Here is a 23197-nt window from a genome sequence, read left to right as displayed (position 1 = left end):
AAGGAAAATGGAAGAAGTTAATGAATCAGTTTTTCTGCAAGGAAAATAATTTTCTTAAATTGATTTAAAACAAATTTTAATTTTTCTCTTTTACAAAACAATTCAAAATGTATTTTTATTTGTGATAATAAGCTCAAGTTATGTTTAAAAACTTCTCCAAAATTCTACTTATCTTTTGATCTCAGTGTGTTTAATTAGTATTACATGTTAATTAATTCTTAACATTATATCTTGTCATATTTTTTATACTAGATCATTCTTTTCGTTACTAAATTATAACCAACTCAGCAGTGGGTGGGAGGTTTGGGTAAGATGATACCCTACTACAACTCCTTACAGTTTGATTATTCCACAACATTGTGCAGAGTAAGATGCTGGAAATTGAAGATTATAAAGTAAAATGCTAGTGGCCAAATGATGAAGGTCTTAACAAACCCCTGGCTAGCCCATTTGTACAGTGAAAATATTCATGATTCTTCCTTTATATGGTGTAGTAATCTTATAGTAATGTGTTTTTAAACCATTGATTCTCAAAATTTTCACCCACCGCCCATATTGAAAATCAAAACTTTTCTAGTGCCCCCAATATTTTTAAACTTACCATCTATTAAAAATAATAATTGCAATTAGTTTTTAAATGTGGCATATCTTATTTCTGAGTTGAAACTTAACATTTTAAATGAGCAATGAAAACACATATTTAATCATATTTAGAAGTATTTTTATTAAAATTGCTTTCAGAAAAATTTTAATTGTGTATAGTTATATAACAATAGTGATAGCATATTAACAATAATTAAATAGTGATAACAATACAATATTTAAACAAAGCCTTCAATTGAAAAATTTTTCTACTAGTGTAGTAGGTAGGTATTTAGTTTGAAATATCAGGAAAACATAATTTTTGCCTTTTTTTTAATCGGTCATCGCCTTTGTAGACTGCCTGAACACCCCCAATTTTCTGTAAGCCCCCAGATTGCCTCCAGTGCTTACAAGGGAGCATTATCACCCACTTTGAGAACGAATATTTTAAACCAATTTTTTTTAGTTAGGTACAAAATCATCAACTTTAATTTGTAACATTGTAATTCAATTTCTAAACTTTCTGTTGTTTTTCTTTCTGGATTTCTTATCTTATTTTACTGCCTAAAAGTGTGTTATTTGCTCTATTTACATATTTGTATATTTACAACTTTTATTATTTTTTCCTAAGAAATTCCGTAGGCCTTTCGAACAGTATAAGACTTCAGGCAAAACTACTGTTTTTTATTGTGTTAATTTCGCTTTTTGATTGAATATAATATTTATAAATAATACATCATGATGGTTTTATCATAAACTATCATAGAATTACATAATCCAGCAGAAGTAAATGGAACATAAATGGGTGAGGTCATAGGTGGTTCTGTTACTTAATTGGCTTCAGTTAATGTGAATTCTTTTCGTGAAGACGCTGCTTGAACAGATAAGACATTGTCACAGTAAGATACAACTCTGAATTAGTTATTAAATGTACTATATTTTTTTTTGTTTTGAAGAAGCCACTTTCTGTTATAGTTTAAAAAAAAAGTTTTAATTTAAGTTATAGTTTAAAAAACAGCAAATCGTAGCATCTTTTTCTTTTCACCTTTTACTGTTACTCCGAATCTAAATTGTTCTTTAACATCATTAACTGCTAGTTCCATGTAAAGATTAAAAAGTAATGGGGATAGGGAACATCCTTGTCGGACTCCCTTTCTTATTACGACTTCTTTCTTATGTTCTTCAGTTATTACTGTTGCTGTTTGGTTCATGTAAATGATAGCAATTTGTCTTCTATCTCTGTATTTGAACCCTAATTTTTTTAAAATGCCAAGTATGTTGGTTTGTTTTTCTTTAATCTTCCTTCTACTATTAAACTGAGCCTTAAAATTGCTTCCCTTGTCCCTATACTTTTTCTAAAACCAAATTGGTGTTCTCCTAATACTTCTTCCACTCTCCTCTCACTTCTTCTGTATAGAATTCTAGTTAAGATTTTTTATGCATGACTAGTTAAATTAATTGTTCTGTATTCACATTTATCTGTCCCTGCTTTCTTTGGTATCATGACTACAACACTTTTTTTGAAGTCTGACACAACTTCCCCTTTTTCATAAATATTACACACCAGTTTGTATAATCTATTAGTCACTTCCTCACCTGCACTGCGCAGTAATTCTACAGTTATTCCGTCTATTCCAGGAGCCTTTCTGCCATTCAAATCTTTTGATGCTCTCTTAACTTCAGGTCTCAGTATTGTTTCTCCCATTTCATCATCAACTTCCTCTATAACACCATTTTCTAATTCATTTCCTCCATATAACTCTTCAATATATTCCACCCACCTATTGACTTACCTATCGTATTATAAATCGGTGTACCATTTTTGTTTAACACATTATTAGATTTTAATTAATGTACCCCAAAATTTTCCTTAAATTTCCTGTATGCTCTGTCTATTTTACCAATGTTCATTTCTCTTTCCACTTCTGAACACTTTTCTTTAATCCACTCTTCTTTCGCTAGTTTTCACTTCCTGTTTATAGTATTTCTTAATTGCCGATAGTTTCTTTTACTTTCTTCATCACTAGCATTCTTATATTTTCTATGTTCATCCATCAGCTGCAATATATCGTCTGAAACCCAAGGTTTTCTACCAGTTCTATTTGTTCTGCCTAAGTTCACTTCTGCTGATTTAAGAATTTCCTTTTCAACATTCTCCCATTCTTCTTCTACATTTTCTACTTTAACTTTTTTCTCTACGACCTCTTGCGATGTCATCCTTGAAATCTTCTTTACCTCCTCTTCCTCAAGCTTCTCTAAATTCCACCGATTCATCTGACACCTTTTCTACAGGTTTTTTAATCCCCAATCTACATTTCATTATCACCAAATTATGGTCACTATCAATGTCTGCTCTAGGGTAAGTTTTGCAGTTAACGAGTTGATTTCTTAATCTTTGCTTAACCATGATATAATCTTTCTGATACCTTGCAGTATCGCCTGGCTTTTTCCAAGTGTATATTCTTCTATTATGATTTTTAAATTGGGTGTTTGCAATTACTAAATTATATTTTGGGGCAACAAAGTATAATTTTAGATAGAGTCTTTGATAGACTCTATAAGTTAATCTCCTCTTTCATTCCTTTTGCCCAGCCCGTATTCACCCACTATATTTCCTTCCTTGCCTTTTCCACGTTCCACATTTTCCATGAGTTCCACGAACTAACAGCTTCCGAAAAAAAAGTGAGAATTGATTGGTTAATTTTTGATTGACTGTTCTGTGAGTGGATGTCAAAAAAGTAAAGTTGGCCAATCAAAAAAAATGCTCCCATTCAACTTTACATTTTTGACATCTACTCACAGCACAAGAAAGCAATCAAATTTCACTTATTTTATTTAGAAAACTTCCCATTCAGAATGGTAAAAAGCAAAAGAAAAGTAGTATATTTTTTGTGTTGCATTTATTCAAATATGTAATCATTACACTATTAATTATTATTATCATATTGCTATGTAATATAATAAAATTGTCATAATATAATTAAAACATTATCTGCCTAGATTGATATGCAAAGTCAAGCCAACATTTTAGTTCTTCACTATTGAAACCAGATGAATTTTTGTGGACCTAAATTGGTATTCTGTATTTATTTGATATATTTAGCATCTTCATAAATTTGTCTTACTTTTATTTCATGTATAAACAGTTATTCTTTTATGAAGAGTGTTGTGGGTGGTATCAGAAAAATTTAAGGGACTGATTCACATCAAAATTTAAAAAAGTTCATGTGGAAAAATAATCCAAATCACTTAATTTTCCCTCTTTCTACAATTTTTTTTTTTTTTTCAATAAAAATTTATATCTTAAGAATGATTGGAATAATTTAATAAAATTTGGTATATGTGTACTCAATAACACCTTCTACTAAATAATTAACTTTGAAAATCCAAAAGAACAGCCTTCTAACTTCTTATCATTAATAGCCCCTAATACTATAATAGATATTTGTTTTATTAAATTTAAATTAAGCCTCTTATTATGAACAGAATTATTTGTTCAGATTAATCGACAAACATTTTTACTTACATTTGTTTAGATTCACTTAAACAATTTCATCTGTAACAGGTGAAATTGTGTAAGTGGATCGTAAAATTATATAATCTTAAGATTTTGCACTTGTGTTACTAAAAATAGAAATAATAATTAATTATTTTAAATTCACAATTAGTAAAGGAAGAAAAAACAAGCACAAAATTGTCAGACTGCATAATTTTGCAGCCCATTTTCCTAGGATGTTACCTAGGATATTCAGAGTCATTTTCCTAGGTTATTTTGTTTATTCTAGAGACATTTTTTTTGTGAATAGATTTTCAAAATGTACGAATGACAAGTTCCAGCTGAAATAACTGTGGTCTGCAGTTGACACTCATTCATTTTAACTAAATCAGGCATAAAGAATACTGATAAGCAGTATTACTTTTACTTCTTCTGTTATTTCTGTTAATAAACATAATCTTTAATAGATAATATCTGAACAGTAAAAAGCTTTTTGAAGTTATAATTCAGGGAAAAATAAGTCGATCCAACTGAAAAAGAAAACCAGAGAATTTAAAATGAGTCCATATTAAAAGAAAAAACAGCTTATATTTAATTATATGAGTATGTAAAGTATAAAGTAACTAGCCATTTAGCCAGAACCTGGACCCTTGAGGCTCAGTTCAGCCCAGGCAAATCCCAGAGCCAACTCAGGGGCTCCTCGAGCTTCCTGGGGCTATGAGGCCTACCCTGTGGCCGCAAAGCTTGCTTCAGTAGCTATTCCCATCTACCCAGAGAGCTCCACTCCCTGGATTCTACAGTGTACATTATCTTCATGGTTGTGAGAGTAATACCGGTAAATAAAAATTATAGTATTCAGGCTCTACAGAATCCTGAAAAAGAAACTAAATTACAAAAGATAGAATAATAGTAACTAATGTGGATGCATACACAATTGGTGACGAAAAATTCATGAGCTCTTAAATCGAGATTGTACCTGTAGTATGCAAAAGTTAGCCTTCAACATAGTTACAATACCCAGTTTGGATTTTAAAAATCATAAAATTGTCTGGAGAGATATTATATAATAGCACACAATTGCACCTCCAAAAACAGTGCCCCAGGGACACTTCGTTTGTTACCAGTTGATGCTGAAGATGGGTATGCGAGCACCTCGTAAGAGGTGCTCGCATACCCATCAGCATAGCATCTTCAGCTGCCATCTTCAGCATCATTCAGATGACCCATCTTCAGCATACCATTTCACATCACATCATTTGTTATTACAAATTATGATGTGTCAGCAGTTTGTACGTGAAACTAATTTAGGTAGTGTGTATGCCGGTTTTCATCGAGCAATATGTGATCTTCAGCAAGTGTTTGAAAACATGTTAGTTGAATTTTATATTACTGTTTATTTTCTTGCAATCCCATCCAAGGACAACAAAATCAACGTTGTCAGATTCACAGAGCTGATCGTCTGACAATGCATTTATTTATTTTTTTATTATGGCTGTTAAGTGGTTACTGATGTAAGCAAATAATATTTTTTACTTTGTGATACTGGTTTACTCCTCCTACTCTCTGAATTATGAGACCTTGCCGTTGGTGAGGGGGCTTGAGTGCTCAGTGATACAGAATAGCTGCAACCATATTGGAGAGGTATCTGTTGAGAGCCAGACTAAGGAATTTTAAATTCTATCCAGCGTTGCGCAGTGGCTCGTCCCAAAATCCTTTTCCCGCCATGATGTTTAAATTCGTTTATGCGGTTGGCGCACTAACAGAAGCAAGACATCAATGTGATTAAAGGCAGAATTATCAAAAATAAACAAACTTTTGAAACATAAAAGAATAAAATTTATTGACGTATATGAAAACTGGCGTCGAAATGTGGATTTTTACTCTAATATTTATAAATAGGAAGTGCCGTACTCACGTGTGCGTGTGCACGCACTTCTAAATAAATGTGGAGTGTAGGCTTTTTTGTTTATTTTATATAAAATTTAATTGATTGTATTTGGAGTCGAGAATTATGATCTGAATGATTAATTTCGTTTATTTCTTAACAATATAATAATTTCTAATAATTTTTCTTAATAAACAATTTACCTTGAATTAATTATTAATGTACTATTAGATACAAAGCGGTTCAGAAAATAATTAACTTTAATTATTTTAATTCAAAATGAAAATATAATGGAAACATTTTATATGAAACAGAAAATAAAATAGTTTTTATTAACATAAAAACCAAAACCGACCCTTTTGTAATTGTTGTCTTTATTGCACGTGGTTTAAAATGGTTTACCTAGAAAATCCCTTGCATTTCATTTGACTCATTAGAAAAATATGTTTATTGAATATAAAATTATTTTTCACTCAACAACAACTTTTTATTTTATTTTTATTTCAGTATTATAAAGTAATATTCATTTTGGTATCCGTAAAAAAAAATAAGTAATATCTCATTTTCCCGTGTAAATTAGATTATTAAAAGCAATTTCTTTTAAAAATTGTTTTGCGATAATATTTTTAATTAAAATAAAAAATCATAAATTCCGAAGATTGACCAAAATAAATAATATCAGATCTTTAGTTATAAAATTTTGAAATAAGTTATCTCCCATTTAGTTGATTTTCCATTTTAACAGCATTAAATAGTTTCACATAATAAATGAAAAATAATATTAGTAAAAAAAATATTTTATGAGCATAAAAAAAAATTATCGGTGATTCGATACCGAACCCCACGAATAAAAAAAGGAGTCGTTACCATAGAGCCACACACGCTACACGAAGAATGTCAGTTTGCACTGACACGAAGTGTCAGTTGCACTTCATAAGATCACTGTGTCAGTTGCACTTTTCATTCATTATTTTGAATTTTATCTTAATTAACAATCAATTTCAATACTCTTAAGAATCAATAGACTTGTATAAAATATTTATTTTTATTAAGGATTATTAAAAAAAAATTTTTTTATTATTTTTAATAATATTACAACTTTATCAGTACCAAATAATACTAATTCATATTGAAAGTGAATAATCATTCATAAATATTCGATTGTTAGCTCGTTTAATCATTATCATGTATTTAAAATTTTGCAAAATTTTTGTACAACTAAAAACTTTTGTCCCAAAATCCCTTACTTATATGTTCAAATAACCCGGTAGAAATGAGATTTTGGGACGAGCGTATACGCATGCGCGCCGAATACTGTGCGCAATGCTACACCTTGTTACTTTCATCATGATACGGCTAATCAGTTTTGAATTATGCGAGATACAAACGTACATACTGACTTCACGCCGAAAGTAGTCAAAATGAATTCAAAGATGGTTAAAATGGATATGTCCGCTTAAATCTGAAAACCGAAATTTTTCACGAACACATTGCTTCCTTTACTTAAATTAAGAAGTGTATTAAAAAAAAAAATTATGAATTCGTGTGAATTAATAATATATTATAAATATAGATAGTATTTTAATTTATTTTTTATTTTTTATTTGGTGTTTTATAAGTTACAAAATAATATTGGTTTTAATACATTTAGTTAACGTTACATTCAAAAGATTTACAATTGACTTGTTTCCCGCGTAGACTTTAAAAATCAAAATGTCGGCAGTAAAGGATTGGTTTAATATTGATGCAAAGATAGCGTCCTTTCAAACGTTACGTTAGTAGCTGTTATTTAAGTAATTTAGTGGCGTCGGTTTGTCTGTTGGTTTAGGTCGCCAATGCTTACTACGACAAATTATTTTATAGATCTACTGATTGGTTTCTGTGAATAGTGAAATAACATTTTTTACCCTTGCTCCACGTACTAAAAGTGTGTAATGATTTATACATATTTAATCTGTTCTAAATAAGTGGATGAAAAATGTAAGTAATGGCATTTAATTAATTTTGTTGAATTACTGTATATAATATTAAAGTGAGTTTTTGAAGGCGGCTTTACACATTAAGTATTTGTAGAGGTGTACTTGATAAATTGTGATAAATAAAGAGGTATACTAGGTAAATTAAAAATATAAGTGATTATGACGTTAACATTTATAGTTAATTTGAACCAAACTGTAATTTAGACCTAAATTTTTGGAAACTTTTTTTACTGTTTTAATATTATTTTTTTTGTGTTCATCAACTAAGTTACTTTGCATTATTTTCTTGTTATCAGTTCTAATCACAAAATTAAAGATTTTATTCAAAATGATCAGTTGCATATTGGTTATTCCTGCTGAATATTAAGTAGCTAATTAATGATTTCTCCATTCTAGCTGTCTATTTTAATGGTTTGCTTAAAGTGTTTAACATTTGTACATAAAGAAACACGTAAACATTTACTACCTGAGACAAATGATTTAAATTACACCTTCAAAATTTTTTATTAATAAACTCAAATTTGTTATACAAATGTGAAAAGCATAGTACAGTATATATTTATTCATTTAACAGCATAACAAAAAAAAAAGAAATAATACATATGTTATTAAATTATATTCAAATTGATAAAATTTTTCTTGCAAAAGACTTTTGAAGCTCCATTTTAAATCTGTTTCTTCTTGTAGGAATGAGGTAAAATATATATATATTGTATTTTTGTGAATTGTTATGTGCTGTTAATAAATTAATTAATTAGCTGCATAAGACATTTGGAAGAAAGATTTTTATTAATCTGAAACAGACTAGTTTAAAAACATTAAACATAATTATTTAGGATTTCCTTTTATAAAAAAAATTGTTAATTTAGTATCATCCATTCAATTTAAGTAACTATAAAGTTTGAGTTCTTTTTCTAAATTATAACATTTCAAAATTTCTGTAAATTTCTTCTAATTTGCTTAATTTATAAGAATTATCCTTGAGTTTAGACCGTAGAGTTTTCTTAAAATTATTTTTTTAACTGTACTAGATTTTTCCTTAAAAATTTTGTAGACCTTACATACCACACAATACTTCTCTAAAACTATGTTTCTTAGTGTCTTAATTATGGGTTTTTGAATAAGAATTTTTTATTTTTTTGAAAGCCACTTTCATTTTTTGTGTCTGGCTTTTACTTCTTCTTTTTAAAAACATTCAGCGTAATTATTTCACCTAAATGTTTAAATTTTTGTACCTATTTGATTGATTCTTATTCTGAAATTTTCATGGTTTGGATTCTACTTTTATTATTGGAATCAATTATATGAAATTTGCAGCTTGATTTTGTTTGCACATTTTTCTAATTCTTGAATTCTTTAATGTCTATTGCCAACGTTACCAAATCATCAGCAGATGCTAAAATGTTTACATTTAAACATATAGATGTTGTGCCCCATTTTTATTAAGTATTTGTATTATCCTATTCTATTTCTCAGTAAACTTTTCCAGAGTGCAGTTGAACAATATTAGTGAAGAGACCATCACGTTGCCTCACTATAGATTTTGTTTCAAAGGGTTCGGAAATTCCTCTCAAAAATTAAAATTTTGAGTATGTTTAGTGTCTATTATTGACAGTTAGGAAGTTTTATCGCCTTTAGGAAAGTTTACAAAAATAAACTATTAATTCCAGATTTGTAATCTTTTTGTACTTTTATAATTATATAATTACTGTTTTTTTTATCAATACCAATTGTTTGTGATTTTTATATTATCATTATTTTCAAACCATCTATGGTGGAAATATGTGAATCTTTTCTAAGCTCAACTCTCTCAAACCAGCTGATATTTTTAAATTAATTCAACTTGAATAACAAGTGAATTACTTTTTTTTTTTTAAATGCAAGGAAAAGATTAAGTTTTTCAAATTTTTACAATCTGATGTAAACAATCATTTTTGTAAATAAATGGCTATGTAATTTTCAAGAATTTTTTTTAGACTAATTTTTTAAAGCAAATACATTCTGATTAACTATATTGCAATTAGTATTTCAATTATAATAAATAAATAAAAATTAATTTTGAATTATTCAGACTAATTGATAAATAAAGAGTTTTGGAAAAACGTATACAACTCTTTTCCTATTGAAAAAACTCAATATTTTTTTTTTTTTTTTTTGTAACCATTACGATCAGGTGGAATGTAAACATCAATTTTATATCATATTCATATTTTATATCATATTGGGTGCCTATAAATAGTGGATTGAGAACACACCAATCGGCAGATTATTATTGTTTATTAGTACATACTTTAGTTGTAAACTCTAATTTTATTGAAAATTGTTAAGTTTAAAATATAATTAACATCATAATTTTCCTTCATGCTTTAACATTGTTCTATTGTTTTTTAATTATAGTAAATTTTTATTTTTATATTTTCCAGACAGAAGTGATGCACCAACAGAGATTAAAATAACATGCCCAGGTATATAAAGAATTTAAGTAATTAGTAAATGATCATAAAAAAGAATCAACATCTGGAATAACGTTAAAGGTAAGAACTCTTATTATTTATTTAATAACATTTCAGAATAACAGCTTTGAAAAATCAATTCCATATTTATGATAGAAGGTAGATTTTACCGTCAACAATTATATAATTTTGTGTTCTGTCAGCAACGGTGGAAACCAGAAAAAGATTTTTCCTTCTTAAGGCATGGTTTCATAGACTGCATTGTGTGTGTGAGTGTGTGGGCAAAAAAAAATTGTTAAGTTATCAGTGGAATGAATCACCACTGATACACTTTAAACACATATTAGTCCAATTTATTTGTTATATATATATTTTTTTTCAATTTTGCTTATCCTTGAGATTTTGTTAAATTAATTTTGCTTTTGTAATTGCTAATTTTTTACATGATTTAATGATGACATACTTATAATGGTTTTAATATTTATACTAATTGAGTATGCGCATGAATATTGTTGGAGATGCATTCATTTGATTTTAGAAATAATCAGGATAAAGCATTGCCAATATTTCCCGTTTCATTATAATTTTCACCATCATTTTATTAGTTTTAGGAAGGGTAAAATTACCAGTTGCGTGAGACTATGAATTTTTGTGGGGTCCAATTGTATTTAAATTTAATTTTGGGTTGTAGTGATCACAACAAGGCCCTGCTGAGAATAATTCAAGGTATTTTTTCTCCCTTGGGAAAGTCAGCTTTTTTTTTATTTATAGATAAGACCAGTTGTTATTACTGATGTGGAATTATTTTTTATTGGCGTATTAATAAATATACTATTTTTTTTTTTTTTGTCTTCAGTCATTTGACTGGTTTGATGCAGCTCTCCAAGATTCCCTATCTAGTGCTAGTCGTTTCATTTCAGTATACCCTCTACATCCTACATCCCCAACAATTTGTTTTACATACTCCAAACGTGGCCTGCCTACACAATTTTTCCCTTCTACCTGTCCTTCCAATATTAAAGCGACTATTCCAGGATGCCTTAGTATGTGGCCTATAAGTCTGCCTCTTCTTTTAACTATATTTTTCCAAATGCTTCTTTCTTCATCTATTTGCCGCAATACCTCTTCATTTGTCACTTTATCCACCCATCTGATTTTTAACATTCTCCTATAGCACCACATTTCAAAAGCTTCTAATCTTTTCTTCTCATATACTCCGATCGTCCAAGTTTCACTTCCATATAAAGCGACACTCCAAACATACACTTTCAAAAATCTTTTCCTGACATTTAAATTAATTTTTGATGTAAACAAATTATATTTCTTACTGAAGGCTCGTTTAGCTTGTGCTATTCGGCATTTTATATCGCTCCTGCTTCGTCCATCTTTAGTAATTTTACTTCCCAAATAACAAAATTCTTCTACCTCCATAATCTTTTTTCCTCCTATTTTCACATTCAGCGGTCCATCTTTGTTATTTCTACTACATTTCATTACTTTTGTTTTGTTCTTGTTTATTTTCATGCGATAGTTTTTGCGTAGGACTTCATCTATGCCGTTCATTGTTTCTTCTAAATCCTTTTTACTCTCGGCTAGAATTACTATATCATCAGCAAATCGTAGCATCTTTATCTTTTCACCTTGTACTGTTACTCCGAATCTAAATTGTTCTTTAACATCATTAACTGCTAGTTCCATGTAAAGATTAAAAAGTAACGGAGATAGGGAACATCCTTGTCGGACTCCCTTGGTCCTTCCAAATTGGTCTTCTCCTAACACTTCTTCCACTCTCCTCTCAATTCTTCTGTATAAAATTCTAGTTAAGATTTTTGATGCATGACTAGTTAAACTAATTGTTCTGTATTCTTCACATTTATCTGCCCCTGCTTTCTTTGGTATCATAACTATAACACTTTTTTTGAAGTCTGATGGAAATTCCCCATTATCATAAATATTACACACCAGTTTGTATAATCTATCAATCGCTTCCTCACCTGCACTGCGCAGTAATTCTACAGGTATTCCGTCTATTCCAGGAGCCTTTCTGCCATTTAAATCTTTTAATGCTCTCTTAAATTCAGATCTCAGTATTGTTTCTCCCATTTCATCCTCCTCAACTTTCTCTTCTTCCTCTATAACACCATTTTCTAATTCATTTCCTCCGTATAACTCTTCAATATATTCCACCCATCTATCGACTTTACCTTTCGTATTATATATAGGTGTACCATCTTTGTTTAACACATTATTAGATTTTAATTTATGTACCCCAAAATTTTCCTTAACTTTCCTGTATGCTCCGTCTATTTTACCAATGTTCATTTCTCTTTCCACTTCTGAACACTTTTCTTTAATCCACTCTTCTTTCACCAGTTTGCACTTCCTGTTTATAGCATTTCTTAATTTCCAATAGTTCATTTTACTTTCTTCATCACTAGCATTCTTATATTTTCTACGTTCATCCATCAGCTGCAATATATCGTCAGAAACCCAAGGTTTTCTACCGGTTCTCTTTATTCCGCCTAAGTTTGCTTCTGCTGATTTAAGAATTTCCTTTTTAACATTTTCCCATTCTTCTTCTACATTTTCTACCTTATCTTTTTTACTCAGACCTCTTGCGATGTCCTCCTCAAAAATCTTCTTTACCTCCTCTTCCTCAAGCTTCTCTAAATTCCACCGATTCATCTGACACCTTTTCTTCAGGTTTTTAAACCCCAATCTACATTTCATTATTACCAAATTATGGTCGCTATCAATGTCTGCTCCAGGGTAAGTTTTGCAGTCAACGAGTTGATTTCTAAATCTTTGCTTAACCATGATATAATCTATCTGATACCTTCCAGTATTGCCTGGCTTTTTCCAAGAATATATTCTTCTATTATGATTTTTAAATTGGGTGTTGGCAATCACTAATTTATACTTCGTGCAAAATTCTATAAGTCGGTCCCCTCTTTCATTCCTTTTGCCCAGCCCGTATTCACCCACTATATTTCCTTCCTTGCCTTTTCCAATGGTTGCATTCCAATCTCCAACTATTATTAAATTTTCATCTCCTTTTACGTGTTTAATTGCTTCATCAATCTCTTCGTATACACACTCTACCTCATCATCATCATGGGCGCTTGTAGGCATATAGACGTTAACAATCGTTATCGGTTTAGGTTTTGATTTTATCCTTATTACAATGATTCTATCGCTATGCGTTTTGAAATACTCCACTCTCCTCCCTATCTTCTTGTTCATCACGAAACCTACTCCTGCCTGCCCATTATTTGACGCTGAGTTAATTACTCTAAAATCACCTGACCAAAAGTCGCCTTCCTCTTCCCACCGAACCTCACTAATTCCTACTATATCCACATTTGTCCTACCCATTTCCCTTTTTAAATTTTCTAGCCTACCAACCTTTTTCAAGCTTCTAACATTCCACGCTCCGACTCGTAGAGTGTTATTTTTTAATTTTCTGATGACCCCTTCCTTAGTAGTCCCCACCCGGAGATCCGAACGGGGGACTATTTTACCTCCGGAATATTTTACCAAGGAAGGCGCCTCCATTATTGCTATGTGAAAATGCAGAGAGCCACATTTTCTTGGAAAAAAAGCAGCTGTAGTTTTCCATTGCTTTCAGCTGCGCAGTACTCAGAAGACTGAGTGATGTATATACGGCCGTTTAAGTCGTCCTGACTCACGTCCCTAACAACTACTGAAAGAGCTGCTGCCTTCTTTCAGGAATCATTCCTTAGTCTGGCTCTCAACAGATACCTCTCCGATATGGTTGCACCTTCGGTCCAGCTACTCTGTATCCCTGAGCACTCAAGCCCCCTCACCAACGGCAAGGTCTCATGATTCATAGAGGAGGAAATATACTATATTTTATATTATTAATAAATATAATATCTATGCAATAAATTAATATTTAATTTATTGCATCAAAATTGTCTGAACTGCTTTACTCTACTGCTGCGGGTAAAGATACCCGAGGAAACTTTTGTTTGTGAATATTTTAGGTGCAACACTTCATTGAAACCTCTCCTCCCACTTTATTTCTACCTGTTGAGTGTGGGTATACCCTTTACATTTGAAGGTATTATCGTTTCACTAGTCATAAATTTAAAGTAAGAATTTTGGAAAAATGTTTACTGCTCTTTTCCTATTGAAAAAACTTAATATTTTTTTAATTTTTGTAATTATTACAATCAGTGGCAACGTAAACATCAATTTTAGCTTTGTACCATATTGGGTGCCTATAAATATTGGATTGAGAACACACCAATCGGCAGATTATTATTCTTTATAAAATATATACTTTAGTCATAAATTCTAATTTTCTTGAAAATTGCTAGGATTAAAATACAATTAACATCATAATTTTCAGTCAGGCTTTAACATTGTTCTATTGTTTTTTAATTATAGTAAGTTTTTATTTGTATATTTTTCAGACAGAAGTGATGCACCAACAGAGATTAAAATAAAATGCCCAGGTACATAAAAAATTTAATTAATTAGTAAATTTTTATAAAAATCAATATCTGGAAAAAGATAAAGTTAAGAACAGTTATTATTAATTCCATACGTGAAATTCCCTAAGATTTTTTAAAATTTCACAGAGAATTAATAGATTTTCTCAATAAAATTCTTTGATTACTTTTGGTTCACTAAGAGTCGAGATGAGAAAGTTGGGCACGAAGTCATATTGTTTAGTTTACATTTGAAAGTCCCTTAAAGTTTAAAGAAAATCTATAAAAAGCAGAATATTATTCTTACCACTACTACAGTGTTAGTCATATATCTTGCATACTTATAGCATCTGTTCACTCCCAATTGTATGTGTATTTGAACAGTTGTTTGAAGTAAATTTATTCATAGAATTAATTTAAATTATCAAATATATAACATACCGCTTACTAAAAAGTCAAACATTATACAACAGTTATTTAAATCGGAAACAAATTTTGTTAAAATAATTAGGTACCCCTCATTTAAAATAGCAGTATGACCAATATAGTCCACATGCAAATTCCTGGTCAAATTATCCATTATTATATCAAATGGGTTTTGGGAAAGACTTGCTATAAGATTACATTTAAAATTGGATGACAAATTTGATATGCAGACCTAAAAAGCGACGAGAGCATGTAAAATAATTTTTTATCATCAACTAATTTACAAATTTTATTGGCAATTTCTATCGACAATTTAACCATTATTGTAATCTCAAATACACAACAAATATTAGGGTACATTATTTAGTTCATTAACTTAACATTGACAAATAATCACCACCATCACTTATCAGCTGTCATTGAACAACGATCGGATCACGATCACCATTATTCATTGAGCACCGATCAGGTCATAAATCACCGTTCATTGAATGCTTGATCCCCATTCAATGAGCACCGATTAGATCAAAGATCACGTTTCAATGGGTACCGATTGGGTCAGGTCAGAGTTCATTGTTCAGCGATCATAATCATCATCATCAATAATATAACAGTTATCAAAATGGGTTACATATCTTGTTAAAGTAATTAGGTATACCTCATGTAATATGTAGTATGACCAATGTAGTCCACACACAAATTCCTGGTCATATTATCCATTACTATATCAAATTGGTTTTGGGAAAGACTTGCTATAAGATTACATTTAATATTTGAAGACAGAATTTCTGACCTAAAACGCAGCGAGAGCACACAAAATAAATTTAAATTATCAAATAATATGTAATATACTGCTTGCTTAAAATTTTTTACAAATTATATTGCCAATGTCTATCGACGATTTAACCGTAATTGTAATCTCAAATATTGGGGTAAATTATTTAGTACATTAACATAACACTGACAAATAATCACCACCATCACTAATCAGCTGTCATTGACAACGATCTGATCACGATCACCATTATTCATTGAGCACTAATATCAGGTCATAAATCACCGTTCATTGAATGCTTGATCCCCATTTAATGAGCACCGATTAGATCACAGATCAAGTTTCAATGAGTACCGATTGGGTCAGGTCAGAGTCATTGTTCAGCGATCATAATCATCATCATCAATAATATAACAGTTATCAAAATGGGTTACACATCTTGTTAAAATAATTAGGGTACACCTCATGTAATATGTAGTATGACCAATGTAGTATACACACAAATTCCTGGTCATATTATCCATTACTATATCAAATTGGTTTTGGGAAAGACTTGCTATATTACATTTAATATATGATGACGAAATTTGATATGCAGACCTAATAAGCGGCGAGAGCACAAAATAATTTTACATTATCAACTAATATATAATACACTGACTGCTTACTTTTACAAATTTTATTGGCAATATCTATCGACAATTTAACCATTATTGTAATCTCAAATACACAACAAATATTAGGGTAGATAACACTGGATAGGGTATTAGGGTACATAACACAGGATAGGGTATTAGGGTACATAACACTGACAAATAATCACCACCATCACTTATCAGCTGTCATTGAGCAACGATCTGATCACGATCACCATTATTCATTGAGCACCGATCAGGTCATAAATCACCGTTCATTGAATGCTTGATCCCCATTCAATGAGCACCGATTAGATCAAAGATCACGTTTCAATGGGTACCGATTGGGTCAGGTCAGAGTTCATTGTTCAGCGATCATAATCATCATCATCAATAATATAACAGTTATCAAAATGGGTTACATATCTTGTTAAAGTAATTAGGTATACCTCATGTAATATGTAGTATGACCAATGTAGTCCACACACAAATTCCTGGTCATATTATCCATTACTATATCAAATTGGTTTTGGGAAAGACTTGCTATAAGATTACATTTAATATTTGAAGACAGAATTTCTGACCTAAAACGCAGCGAGAGCACACAAAATAAATTTAAATTATCAAATAATATGTAATATACTGGTTGCTTAAAATTTTTACAAATTATATTGCCAATGTCTATCGACGATTTAACCGTAATTGTAATCTCAAATATTGGGGTAGATTATTTAGTACATTAACATAACACTGACAAATAATCACCACCATCATTAATCAGCTGTCATTGACAACGATCTGATCACAATCACCATTATTCATTGAGCACCGATATCAGGTCATAAATCACCGTTCATTGAATGCTTGATCCCCATTCAATGAACACCGATTAGATCACAGATCACGTTTCAATGAGTACCGATTGGGTCAGGTCAGAGTCATTGTTCAGCGATCATAATCATCATCATCAATAATATAACAGTTATCAAAATGGGTTACACATCTTGTTAAAATAATTAGGGTACACCTCATGTAATATGTAGTATGACCAATGTAGTATACACACAAATTCCTGGTCATATTATCCATTACTATATCAAATTGGTTTTGGGAAAGGCTTGCTATAAGATTACATTTAATATTTGAAGACAAAATTTGAATTTCTGACCTAAAACGTGGCAAAAGCACACAAAATAAATTTAAATTATCAAATTATATGTAATATACTGATACTGCTTGCTTAAAAACTTTTACAAATTATATTGCCAATGTCTATCGACCATAATTGTAATCTCAAATACACAACAAATATTAGGGTAGATTATTTAGAACATTAACATAACACTGACAAATAATTTACATTTAATATTTGATGACAAAATTTAATTTGTGGACTTAAAAAGCGACGAGGGCACATAAAATAATTTTACAGTATCAAATAATATATAATATTACACTGCTTGTTAAGTCAAACATTTTTGCAAATTTTATTGGCAATGTCTATAAACGATTTAACAATTATTGTAATATCAAACGCACAACAAATGTTAGTTTAGATTTGGTACATTAACATAACACTGACAAAATATTAATATTTGATGACAAAATTTGATTTGTGTTTTGCAAAAAGCTGTGAGAACACAATAAATATACATTATCAAATAATATATTGTCCCCACCATGCTAAAGTAACAAATGTGAAAAACTTAACTTTTCAGGAGAGTTAAACAACTTCAATGTTAAATTTTGAATAAGAATGCATATTCATAAAAGTGAAAAGGTTTAAACTAGGCTTCCTAAAAGAGAATGGATAATTTAGCACAACATGCAGGACGTTTAGATTAGTCATAAACTGACAAATCTAGAAAATGCAATTTTTCACATTCGTTACTTTAGCATGGTGGTGACAATATAATAAACTCCTTGCTTAAACATTTTTACAAATTATATTGCCAATGTCTATCAATGATTTAACCATTAGTGTAATCTAAAATACACAACAATCTTTTTAGTAGATTGTTTAGTAGATTAACATAACAATAAATGTCACCACCATTACTAATCAGTTGTTTTTTTAGCACTGATCAGATCTTAAATCACGGTTGAATACTTGATCCCAGATATGAACTTTTTTCTCATTTTGGTGTCCTGAATCGTACCTTTTTTTATATTTTTCAGGCCATTTTTAAATACTCAGGGGCAACCGGTAATTGCCTAGAAGACGCTGCCTCGGTCAGCCCTGAGTGATGTGGTTGTAGATAACCCACCCTGTGCTTGCAGCTAAAAACGCTGTACTGTAGGTGGGGGTCCCTCCTGGTTCATTGAGACATCATGACCACCACGTCTGGTCGCCACGACACCTCTCCCCAGGAACGCTACTTTTCCCGTCCTTATATCCTAATCAGGGTCCGGGTATGCACCCCACGCATACCCCCTCTGAATCACGCGCCCACCTCGCATACCTTGAGGGTCCTCAATGCTTCATCGGAGCCCCAATCCAACCACTCTTGCGTGTGGGTGACTAAAACGGCCTCAGCATTGAGGCTACCTCTCTAGTCCACGATTCGATGCCTGGCGATCTCGTTTATTTCGCCAGTCTTTTTTTTTAAAATATACTTATTTTCTATGCAATAACCCCGTGACGTACTCCCAGTATTGTTAGGTGTCACCTTACTGGAATGCTAACTCGTCATTATGGACCTTACATCCTAAAAGGTAAGAACAGGCATATAAAAATTGAACAAAAAAGTAACAGGACCTACGACTAGATATATTTTTTAATAAAGATCCCTGAGCAACAAATGCTCACATATCAAAGAATCAGAACGACTTGCGTCATTGATATACTAAATGAAAAACAGACAGAAAGGCCAACAAGTCCCTTATAAACAGTTTATATACTAAAACGTTAATTAATTTGGAGGTAAATAAAACACGGCCCGTGTTCAACACCTCTATATACATATCTAACCTGACATATAGAACAAAATAAAATACACATATACAAAAATCATCATGTACAAAAAAAATCAAAAATCTATCACTACTTAATTGCGAACCCCAAAAGGACTCTTGCTTGGGTAATCTATTGTTCATAGAAAGACCGATCTCGAATGGAGGACACGACAACGAAAAATATATACAAGGAGAACACTAACAGCCTTTCTATCCATTAGATCCAGGCAGAAAAAAGGAGAACCGTGTATGAAAACTAAGGTAAGGTAACTACGGTAAGGTGAGATACATAGATACAAAAAAAAATTGATTGATAAGGAAACGCATATGAAAAAATACACAATTACAGCAATGTAGTACGTTTAAAAAGAAAAGAACAAAAATATCCGTGGTTTGGCCCAGCACGAAGTTACCACGATGGGTTTAATTAACTGTACAAAACAACAGTCATAACCACAACGGCCACTTGACATATCTTGAAAACACACAATTATATCTTAAACTAACATAAAATAAACATTAAACACGAAATGGTAGTAACTGTAACAATGATTCCGTCACCGGAGCCTCACCGCCAATATTGTCCGCTTGTTCTTTCAGTCGGCCCCATTCCAGCTTGGTCTTTAGGATGCACGTGACCAGTCTGGACACCTCTTCCTCCCATGGTGTTGTTCCTAAAGCATATGGCCGACCGTGTTCTCTGGCATCAGCCAATCCAGTCCTTGTAGTCGGCTACTCGCCCACTTTTCAAAACGGTAAATCTTGTGCTCTGGGGTGTCCAGCTATCCAAAGTTAACACAATATGAAGAGTTCGCCGCTTGAACTTGAAAAGATAGGTCTCATACTTCCCGTGCCACGAAAGAAACTGAGTAAGTGGGAAACCTCTCCATGCTTCCTCTGAATCCAGGGGGATCAACCGTTGAGTCCAAGCACCTTTTCGCGAGGCATCCCAAAGACCCTGCGATTCGTGCCGCTGTCTTCCACCTTGCTGCACCTCGAGATCGGAGGGATGCCCGCAATCACTTGCACCGCATCCCCCGATATGCAGCAGTCACCTTAATCGCTGCCCAGTCCACATTTCATTTAAAATCTTGTGCGTCCACCCAGACCGGAACTGCATACGTAAGTGTTGACCGCGCAGCTGTCGTAATCAGTCTTGTTTTGCTGGGCTAAGGGCCTGCCCGCACTGCCATCAGTCGACCTAATGTGGCAATAACTGCTTCACATTTAGTTTTCATCTCCCGGAGATGGGTGGTGAAGAGCCCTGATCTATCTACCTAGATACCTTGCACTCCACCACCCTAACCCCGTCAACCTCGATTGCTATAGTTTGAAGTCCACGCGTCCCACAATAGCTACCGTCTTCCTTGGAGCAAGTTTCATTCCTTTCCTCCGTAGCCAGACACTGATTCATGTTATTGCAATATTGGCGGTGTTTTCCACCTGCCTTTCCGTGCGGCTAGCAAGTAGTAGTGCCAGATCGTTGGCATACGTGACCACCTCTGCCCAGTCTTGAAGCTCCATCTTCAGGAGGTCGTCGTATATCATATAACACAAGAGTGGACCTAGCACCGACCCTTGTGGAACCCCACACTTAGTGACGAAACGCATCACCTCTTCTGTATAGGCGATGATACTCCGATCGTGGAGATAGTTGTTAGCTATCGCCACCAGATATTCACTCAGGCCCCTGCTCCTGATCCCTTCCAGGGAACACTATAAAATGCGTTTCGCCAGGTGCCTGCCCCAAAGTCTTGGCCCAGTCCACAACGTAACGAATAGAGTCAACGGTCGCTTTCCTTTGAGAGTCCTCCTCTAGCCAATTTCTTCCCATATTCGGTTCACAGTCAGCCTCTCGTAAAGCTTCGCCAGCTCGTTTAGAAGACAAACTGGTCTGTACCTTTCTTACTGATGTTCAGTAACCGGTTTCGGGAGCAGAACCAGTCTAGCCTCCTTAAAATTTTGAGGGAAAGTCCGATTCGTCAACGCCTTGTTCATGAGCTCTAATACTACCCAGGCGTGGTGACTCACCAGGTTGTTAACGGTAATGCCAGGAACTTCGTCCGGTCCCGGGGCTCTTCTGTCCTGTAATTACCAGGGCCGCAGTCCACAGATCCTCTTCCGAAGGTCTGAAAATCGCGCTTCACCCAATCCAGATCCATGACTGGGAAGAGGGTTGATACCGCTCTCGTCGTTTGATCCTTGGAAAGGAGAGGGAGTCGCTTACCAAACCTTTTCATGACGATTAGATAAGCCCTCCCCCACGGTTTGTCAATCAGATCCTATATCAAGCGATCCCAGGCCTTCCGGATTTCCTCCCTGAGGCTTCTCTTGGTCCGGTGATATTCTTCCCCAGCCAAACCCCCGTATATGATCACTACTGTAAACCACTCGCACTGATCTCTATAAAATTGGATAGGGGATCTCGTGTATTGGAATTGGTAAAATTTGAACACTAAATGAGTGGTAGAACTAACTAAAATGAATTGTTGCTTGCGCAGATGTAATATACGTATAAAACCACTTTTCAACCGATGCAGTAGAAGTGTTCTGATTTTGTATTTTGAACACTGATCTCTATATAAATTTTCTATAACTGTCCGTAAATTTCTGCTTGTGTTGCAAAAATGACCGTTCTTTTGGTTATCTGACTTAAGTAAAGTACGCATCCTACCATCACTATTATAGTCGCGTATGCCTACAATGGTTTTATTTATTTCCCAGCAGCTCATTCCGCGGCGCTGGAGTATGCTTCAATATTGAACACTTTTTTCCTGTTTATCATCGGGGAATTACCGTCAGGTATTACTTCAGAGGATGATATATACGAGTTTTAAGTGAAGTACAGTCTCAGGTCGACCATTTCTGAGATGTGTGGTTGACTAGTGTGACAAGAAGAATTTGTCACGGACCACCACGCATCATCTTTACCGTTGGGCACGTCCGGCCTGGACTAGTTAGTTTCACTTTAGAAACCTACAGACAGTGACAACAGATGTCGTAGACGAGGTATCGAGTATGTTCTGATCACGCCAGAAAGATTGTCTAAATACGTAGAAAATGTATGCAGACATGTTAGGCTAAGGGAAGGTCCGAGTAAGCGTAGAGTCTATTGGTGGTCCTCTGTCATAGCCGAAAGCAGAGCTGCAATTCTTGCCTCGAGGAGGAGGCTGCAGCAAGATACTAAAAGGAACGGTAGGGTTGACGAGGGGCTAAGAGAAGATTACTGCCGTGTCAGGAAGGCATTAACAAAGGCAATAAAGGACGCCAACGTCAGAGCATGGCATGATCTGCTGGAAGACCTTGAAGTAAACCCCTGAGGGATGATTACAAACTGGTCATGGACCGATTTGGAAGATCAGCCTCCCTCTTTCTAGTGAGGTGGCGTTGCGAGTTGTAGAGGAAGTCTTCCCAGTAGTTGAGTCAGAATGGAGAGAGATGACAATTTAATACAACGCGAGGTTCACGATCGGGGAGCTCAAGAATGCTGCGGTGACATTACACCCCAACAAGAGTCCAGGACCAGATTTGGTTCCAGGTAAATTAGTCAAGGA

At 33.1% G+C, this 23197-nt stretch overlaps 1 long non-coding RNA gene across 4 annotated transcripts in view; it reads left to right on the top strand.

The window, feature by feature from the left end:
* Positions 1–15287, top strand: part of LOC142329730 (uncharacterized) — a 97664-nt gene extending 82377 nt beyond the window's left edge. For 2 of the 4 annotated variants that reach the window (XR_012757577.1, XR_012757580.1), the window contains 2 exons: positions 10366–10476; positions 14835–15285. This is a non-coding gene — a long non-coding RNA (uncharacterized LOC142329730). Of the gene's footprint in view, positions 1–10365; positions 10477–14834 lie in introns of all 4 variants that reach the window. The other 2 variants (XR_012757579.1, XR_012757576.1) reach the window with 2 other exon arrangements.
* Positions 15288–23197: the final 7910 nt, after the last annotated feature.

The sequence above is a fragment of the Lycorma delicatula genome, chromosome 9, assembly GCF_047948215.1.
Source record: "Lycorma delicatula isolate Av1 chromosome 9, ASM4794821v1, whole genome shotgun sequence".
Lineage (NCBI taxonomy): Eukaryota > Metazoa > Arthropoda > Insecta > Hemiptera > Fulgoridae > Lycorma > Lycorma delicatula.
This window is presented reverse-complemented; position numbering and strand designations above follow the sequence as displayed.